Here is an 8,348-nt window from a genome sequence, read left to right on the forward strand (position 1 = left end):
ACAAGTCTTGGGGTTCGTGTTGTTTATTCTTTAGTTTTCTATGTTGTGTCATGTGTACTATTGTTTTTCTGTTTGTCTTTTTCATTTTTAGCCATGGCGTTGTCAGCTTGTTTTAGATTTATGAGTTTGACTGTCCCTTTGGTATATTTCGGTCCTCTTTTTGTACATGTTATCGATTAGATAGTAAATAGAAGAATAAACAAATTAAACACAACAGACGCTTTAATGTCATAGTATATTGTGTTTTGATCATATATACTTATTTGTAACTATGGTTTGATTTTTTGGGATATACATCATCCGACGTTCATACAATCAATATAATAAGGAAGAATTACCACTAACTCTTCTAATTCAATAATGATAAAAAAAAATCAAGCATGTTGTCGTGCATTTCTGAAACCTCAAGGGAGAATATAAAACTTAATGAAAATAGTAGGGTATGCAATATCAGTCAATATTTCATAGGGTATGATTTTTATTGTTTCTCATTTGTTTATGTAGTAATTTATATATTTTGTGTTATTTTACTATTGTGACACGTTGACTAGACGTAACTATATTTATAAATCATATTGAGGCAACATAGTAACATAACGTCAATAGTATTTCCAAATAAAGAGCATAGCATCAATATTATCATCCGATATCATCTGTGAAACGGTCAACAAAACTCGTGATGGCGTTTGTAAAACTAACGAAGGGATGATCTCAACTTCACCATTTGGAATTCTTGGTTTAATAGCTTCTTTGTGAGCAGAAAATCATGATATGAAATACAAGCGCGGGAATATCGTATCATTTGGGAGATATATACCCCGTATGCAGTTGCTGCTGGAATGTTGCTACTTAGAAATGCAAAGTTCACAACTGGAAATCATCTTTTTTCTCGTAAAGTATTGTTTTCAACCGACTCACTTTGTCAAATTCTAAATGTAAGTCAAGATGTAAGAAATTTTTAGGCGACTAAATCATAAATTGATATATATATATATGTTCCGGACCATATGAGTATTTGGACCATACGCGTATGGTCATGACCATATGGGTATATACTCATATGGTCGGGAAAATTAACACTCTGTTAGAGTTTACTTTTAATACTTCTAAACTCTTCGTATGGTATGACCGTTTCTTAAAAAAGACGGTATCATATAGGTGATTTTCAAGATAATGGTATTATAATAAAAAGATAAGCTAAATAAAAATTAGAATTTTAACTTAGTTAATTTTACTTACTTGTCAAAACTATAATAAACACATTTTATTCCGATGGTCATTATTTACCGATGGTTATTACCGATTTATTATTACGCGTGAATAATATGTCGATTAAAAAAAAAAAAAAATCCAAAAATTTCTTATTGAACTGTTACACAAGTGAAGAAGTCATTGGAAAGTAACATAGTTTATTTAAGTTGTCTTGTGAATATGGTGTATTGCAGTCATGTTACGATATTTGAGACCTAGAGCTTCTTAAAACACTATAGACATATCGGAATGACCAAAGACCTCGGTATCACTGTACACAGCTACATAAAGGCTAGATTTTCCCTCTTAAACTAAAGGTGTAAATGAAAAGGATCGTGCACAACCACGACTTGCAAATGCAAAAAAAACTAAGGTACCGTGTGGAAGTAAATGTCACTCCAAGCCTTCATGCAAGAATGTAATTAACGAAGAAAATTAACTATGGCATCAATATTTAAATTGTACGTAGTATTTGAATTATAAAATAATAGATAGTCATGTAACCATCATTTTTTTTAGTTAAATTTTTATATTATTGAAACATTTATAAATTAATTAAAAAAAAAATATACCTACATGGTCCAAATACTCATATGGTCCGGCCTGTTAATAACCAAACGAGTATTATACTCATATGGTCCGACCATACGCGTACGGTCGGACCATACGCGTACATGTATGATCGGACCATATGAGTATACGCATATGGTCATGACCATACGCGTATGGTCCAAATACTCATATGGTCCGGAACATATATATGTAACTGTCAATTAAAATCGAAACAAAACATATAGTAACATTTAGATACTTTGGGATATATAGCAAGTTGGTATTCTGCAGAAAGCCTACAAATTATAGGATATACGTAATATCGTTGAAAAGTTTGAGATATTTGACTTTAATTTTTTTTAAACATGTCCGACAAACATTTTTAAAGTTGATATGTTATTGGCTCTAATAATTTCCCGTTTAATTGCTATGACATTTAAAGGGGTCACCAAATTATGTTGTGCTGTACACAGGCAATTTTTTCCAACGTGTGTTTCACGTTTGTGCTCATCACGTGAGAATAACATTTTTCACACGTGTGTATCACACCGGATAAACGTTTATATCACGTGTGTTTTACAAACATGATATTCTTACGTAAAAATCACGTTTCAATCTGATCACGTGATATTCACGTTCAAATATAACATTATTATCACATGTAAAAATTTTAACGTGATTTGAACGTGTAAATATTGTGTTAATTTCACATGTAAATTTTTTAACCTGATTTTAACGTGTAAAAATTGTGTTAATTTCACATGTAGATTTTTTAACCTTATTTTAACATGTAAAAAGTGTGTTATTTTCATGTCTATTTTTTCACATGATTATGATATAAATTTATATCAATATCACATGTATTACTTATGTAAGTGCAAGTTGTTTTTTCATTGGCCATGAAAAAAACTTGTTTGATGTTCATGTATCAATGAATATATACATGATATAAGGTAATGCATGTGCATCATACATCATATAAATTTTACCTTCAAATTACTGTCACAAGAAAAGTAGTATTATATACATGTAACTTTACTTTCAGTTCAAACAAGACTTAAATGACTAATGTACAGTTATTATCACTAGCGTTGCATGATTTAAAGCAAAAGTTTAAAATTCTGAAGTTTTATTAATATTTAAAAGAAAACAGACTCCTGTACTGCAACCAAAGTTTTGAAAGTACAGCATAAAAATTCAGCAATTGCAAAAAATGAAATTGTAATACGTTATTGTATGTTGTTTACTGTACAATAATATTCCTTCACAAGAGTTATTCTGAATTATGCTTTGTTATGCTCTTTGATGATTAAGTCTTTTCCTTCATTTCCTCTTCAATGTTTTATTATCTTCCTTTAATTATAGTTGACAATGGTCTCGTCTTCAATAAAATTACAAGAGGAACATTCTGTAGCAAGTCTTTTTAACTGAAATAAACTCATTTCATATTCAGATATCTTCTTTTCAGTCATAATGATTTACTGCTTTATCTCCTCTTTTTATTACTAATAGATGTTACACTCCGCCAATTTTCCCTACAAACATAAGAAAAGTTATACATGTATTGGTCAAGAAAAGAAGTATTGTTTTTGGCCCCTTGTTTATAAACTTTTAAGCCATAACCCCTACCCAACCTCCTTTTGGGGTATGGAACCATGTGGTACAATTTCATAAAGATCCATTTAGTTACTAAAGTTATTGCCTGGAAACAAAAGTCTTTGAACGACGATGCCATACCATAATATCATTATGGTTGCAAGGTTTTATAAATATTTCATGAATAATATAAGAATAAAAACTTTATTTAAGGGATTTGAAAATTGAACTAATGAAAAACAAATGAGGATGGAGAAAATAATTTTTGGAGATTCAATGAATGCAAGATATTTACCATACCCAAAAAAATTTTAAAAACTGCATACCGGTAGACCTTTATATAAAATAAATATATAATGTGCAATAAAAGATTGCTGTTCAAAGCTGATAAAATAAATTCTATTTCTCTAAACTCCACATGCATGCTTCAGTTGAAAATAAAAGTACATAAACTATGAAGTTCCATGGAAGGATATACATATAGAAAAAAGACAACTAATTGTTTACCACTAATTATACCTACCAAATATAAAGGTAAAAGCCTTATTAACCTTAGGGACAGGTCAATATTTATTGGGGGGTTGGGACCGGTGCAATTCATATTTCTCTCTTAAAAAAAGTTTCTGTCCTATATGAAATATCTACTAATTTAAATAAGTATATATCCTACCTAATCTATGAATAAATCAAAGAGACTTTAACTTCATTTTTATTAGATTAACACAGATCAAATATAGTAGTCTTGTGATTTGTCTGGAAATTTTAACTGATCTAGCTCCTATAATGAAGAAGGCAAATAGTCATGCAATATGCACCCCCTTTTCCACTGCTTCTTGATCAAAATTTATGGATCCACCACTGAGTATGGAAAATAGTTTTCATAAATGAACTTTATCATATACTTAAAAGAAATATGAAATGAAAAAATGGGGTCACCGTTTATTTAAGCTAAAATCTGCCTCTGGAAGAAGCATACATTTTTGTTAATGTCCTTTTTTTCTGTTGAACTAATAGGAGAAAAAGAGGAAATATCGAAATAAAAAAAAAAACTAATATAAAAAATCGCTTAAATTTAACAATTATTTAGTTTATGTACAGCTTAATTGAAAACAATAATAAAAAATATAGGTCACCGATGAGTTAAAAAAGATATTTCAAATTTAAGGCCAAAAAATGGCATTTTTGCAGCAAAGGGAGATAATTTGGAGCTTTTTCAATTTTTAAAGTCATCTGGGGCCAAACCAAATCATTTTTTGGGTTGTTTTTTGTACCATATCATAAAGTAACAACTAATAGTGTAATAAATAAAATTTGTAATGAAAAAATAAAGGTTTAATTTTTTGCTAAAATTTTTGTACCGACGAGCCACCTTTAGTGAGGTGCTATTTCTTAAACTATAAAAGGTAAATTAGGGGGGGGGGGGTCAGAAAAAAACACCCCGGTAATTTTATTGAACTTACCTGCACTGCAAATTATTAAAGTCACGTGTACGCAGTATAGTATACCAGAGTGGGTTTTTTTACTGCTAAAGTTGCGTTATCAGTACACAGACGGTCAGTTGTAAATACAGAAACGGGTACCACATGGACAAGGATGCTAAAAATAACCGCGGGAAATACCGCGCACCTTGATAAATTTCGGAATCGGTGTGTAACCCAGAAGAGGAATCAATTTATTAACATTGTTTTGTTTTTAAGCTGGTAGCATAAAATGATTAAGATTTTAAATTTAATCAATATTTTGAAGGTTTGAATATGAAATGCAATCGATAAATGCAGTTTAAATGAGAATTGATGTGTTCGTATCTCAGATAATTATCCCGTACGGTTCACGAAAACGAGCGTCTATGCCAGACAACATGCTGAATATTGACAACACAATACTGGAAACGGAGAGTAATACAGCTTTTGGAGAGATATATATCAGGGATATTTTTCACAAACACGTTCTAAATGCATGTGTACAGTAGTAAATTATAATATACAGATCCCAGAACAAAGGCAGTCTGCATAAAAAACTTGACAGGCCGAAAATTTGAAAAACCTGTCAATGTCATCCTGAGACTACTATAACACAGAGATTGGTCACTTCCTGTACTGACCAGTCAAATCGTGATTATTTTTGTGTCATCGATAACATCTGAGTCACGTGACTTGATGGGTTTGACAAGATGGAAAAATCCGCCATCTTTGACTGCTGAAGAAAAATAATTATTTAGCGAATGTGTATGTTTAAAGAGGTTTATATTTCGGTAAGTGTGAATATAACATTGAAATAATCATTATTGTTTGCTTATAATCACTTTAAATAGAAAAAAAATGCAGTTATATACTTGAATTTACTGACTAAATCGGAAGGTAATCTCCATTTTTTACCAGTGTATGGGACTGGGTCAATGAGAAATTCGATCATCACTTATAGTTCAGATGAACAATCTGTTTCCCTGATATTTAAGTACAAGCCTTGGTTATAATCCTTTGTACTTATGTAAAATTTGTAATTTTACGAAATACCGTTTTTTTGTGATCGTGACATTTCCGATTCATAATTAAGAATCACACGTGACAAGTTCGAGTGACAAGGTGAATAAACAACATGAGGTCTGATAACGAATGAAAGGTTCATTTATATTGTTAGTTTAAGAAATTCAGACTTATATTTGGATCTGTTAATAAAATAAAAGCAGTCTTTTAAAAGCAGGGGGAGGGTTGGGATCCTGCTATAAACATATTTAACCCAGCCACATTATTTAAAATGCTGAAATGGAGGGGTCACTATGAAAACTTTTAAAATATAGAAAAATAAAGGTTGGCAGGTAGAACTTACATAAATGAAGAGATTAATGAAAAATGAAGAGATGGATGCCCTATTTATAAAATTCCAATGTCCCCAGTCGGCTCCAGAAGCGATGAAGCAGCGCATCTATTTTGGGTAGGCAAATATCCACTTTTTGATATTGGAGAGCTCTGACGTCCTACGGCCCCAGCTTGTCTTGCAAAACAGCAGTCGGACGTCAGAGTAATCTCGGAGTAATTAATTATGTATGTGTCTGTCCTAGCTAAGTCAGGAGCCTGTAATTTAGTGGTTGTAGTTTGTTTATGTGTTACACATTTGTTTTTCGTTCATTTTTTTTTACATAAATAAGGCCGTTCGTTTTCTCGTTTGAATTGTTTTACATTGTCTAATCGGGGCCTTTTTTTAGCTGAATACGAGGCTGGGATGAGAGGTATGGGCTTTGCTCATTGTTGAAAGCCGTACTGTGACCTATAGTTGTTAATTTCTGTGTCATTTTGGTCTTTTGTGAACAGTTGTCTCATTGGCAATCATACCACATCTTCTTTTTAAATTATGAGATCTTATAATGATAAAGGTTCTATACATTTTCATTGATAATATATTCTTTATTGTAGGATTATCCCAGAAAGAAATCATGCATTGGATTTGGAAGAACGTTGAAGTCTACTGGACAAAGTGAAAAAAAATAATTATTATTTTAAAATTTCATTGTCATATTGTTATGCTTGTCTCAGTATATGGAGAAATAAATATTTATGAATTTTGATATACATGTTTATTTATATGTCGATGATTTCTACAACTGAATTGCAGAAATTTACATACATGCTTAGTCTGAATGACAGGTCAATTAAAAAAACACACAAGTAACCACACATCTTGATATATTAAAGGGAAAGCGACTTTAAGCAATACATGTACTAATACTATTTAAAGAGGAGATGTTGGTATATTACAGTAGAGAAAACGAATAGTCTACATTAACAAAGCAATTTACCAAAAAATCAGATATGACAGACATGAACCACACCCAACCACTGAAATACAGTATGCTGACTTGAGACATAGGTGAAACAACACAATCAGAACTAACTTTAAACATGTTGAAAAATGTTTCATTGCGGGATCATCAGACTGACTGTACATAAAATATTCATCATTGACAGATGAGTTGTGAATTGAATTTTAATTGACAGAAAGAGTGACATCATCATATACTATCATATTTTATAGTCTTGTTTAGATCTGACCCTGCTTCATCTTTATACATTCTGCAATGTTTTTGCTCACACATATAATTTGTATGATATTTTGATCATTTAGTCATGCAACCTGGAAGCTTTCTTCATATAGAACATCTTGTGTCATTTTTATGGCTTATGTGTAAACTGGCCACATACTGATTGATACTTCGACATGATCGAAGATTGAAACAACAGCAGGGGTCCAGTTTAGCTTATGTGAAGTTCTAACTCTTTTCTGATCTATTACCCAAGTAAATTATTCATTTGACTTTTATAATGAAATTTTGTGTTTCTAATGTATTTGCCGCAAAATACATTGTTTGCAAAATCTTTATCTAAATTGATTGAATAAGGAATCTTTGATTTATCATTTATTACTGACTATGAAAGGCATCCTTATTAGCTGAATCTTTAATAGAAAGCAATAGTCCAGTCGATTTGTGCAGATTTTTGACAAAATTGCTCAGATTGTGGTAAAAGCATGAAATTTAGCATAGTAGTAGTATATGTAATGGACAACATTTTAAGCTATGGACCCACTCTGAAAGTCAAAATTTGTGGACGAGGCGGCCATTTTAAAATGGCGGCCGTTTGATCTCTGTAGATTAATAAAAACAATATCATGAAAAGGATATTATACAAATACAGCCTTTGTATGAGGTCGATACAAGGATATATTGACCTGAAAGAAGTATATTGAATGAGGACGCAGTCCGAGGTCGATATACTTCGTTGGGTCGATATATCCTGTATTGACCTCATACAAAGGATATATTTGTTATATTATTAATTTCCGACCATATTTGTATCAAAATCGTCATTTAGGATTATTGGAATTTTATAGATATTACATTGTCTTCTTGACAGTAACAACATATTAGTTGTTATTTCATTTACTTTTTTTTTTTT

General features: G+C 31.2%; 1 long non-coding RNA gene across 1 annotated transcript; it reads left to right on the forward strand.

The window, feature by feature from the left end:
* The first annotated feature begins 5,462 nt into the window (after positions 1–5,462).
* On the forward strand, positions 5,463–6,961 carry LOC139501150 (uncharacterized). Its single transcript, XR_011658473.1, has 2 exons — positions 5,463–5,650; positions 6,810–6,961. It is a non-coding gene; the product is annotated as an uncharacterized lncRNA (long non-coding RNA).
* The last annotated feature ends 1,387 nt before the right edge of the window (positions 6,962–8,348 follow it).

This window comes from Mytilus edulis, chromosome 13 (genome assembly GCF_963676685.1).
Source record: "Mytilus edulis chromosome 13, xbMytEdul2.2, whole genome shotgun sequence".
NCBI classification, from domain to species: domain Eukaryota; kingdom Metazoa; phylum Mollusca; class Bivalvia; order Mytilida; family Mytilidae; genus Mytilus; species Mytilus edulis.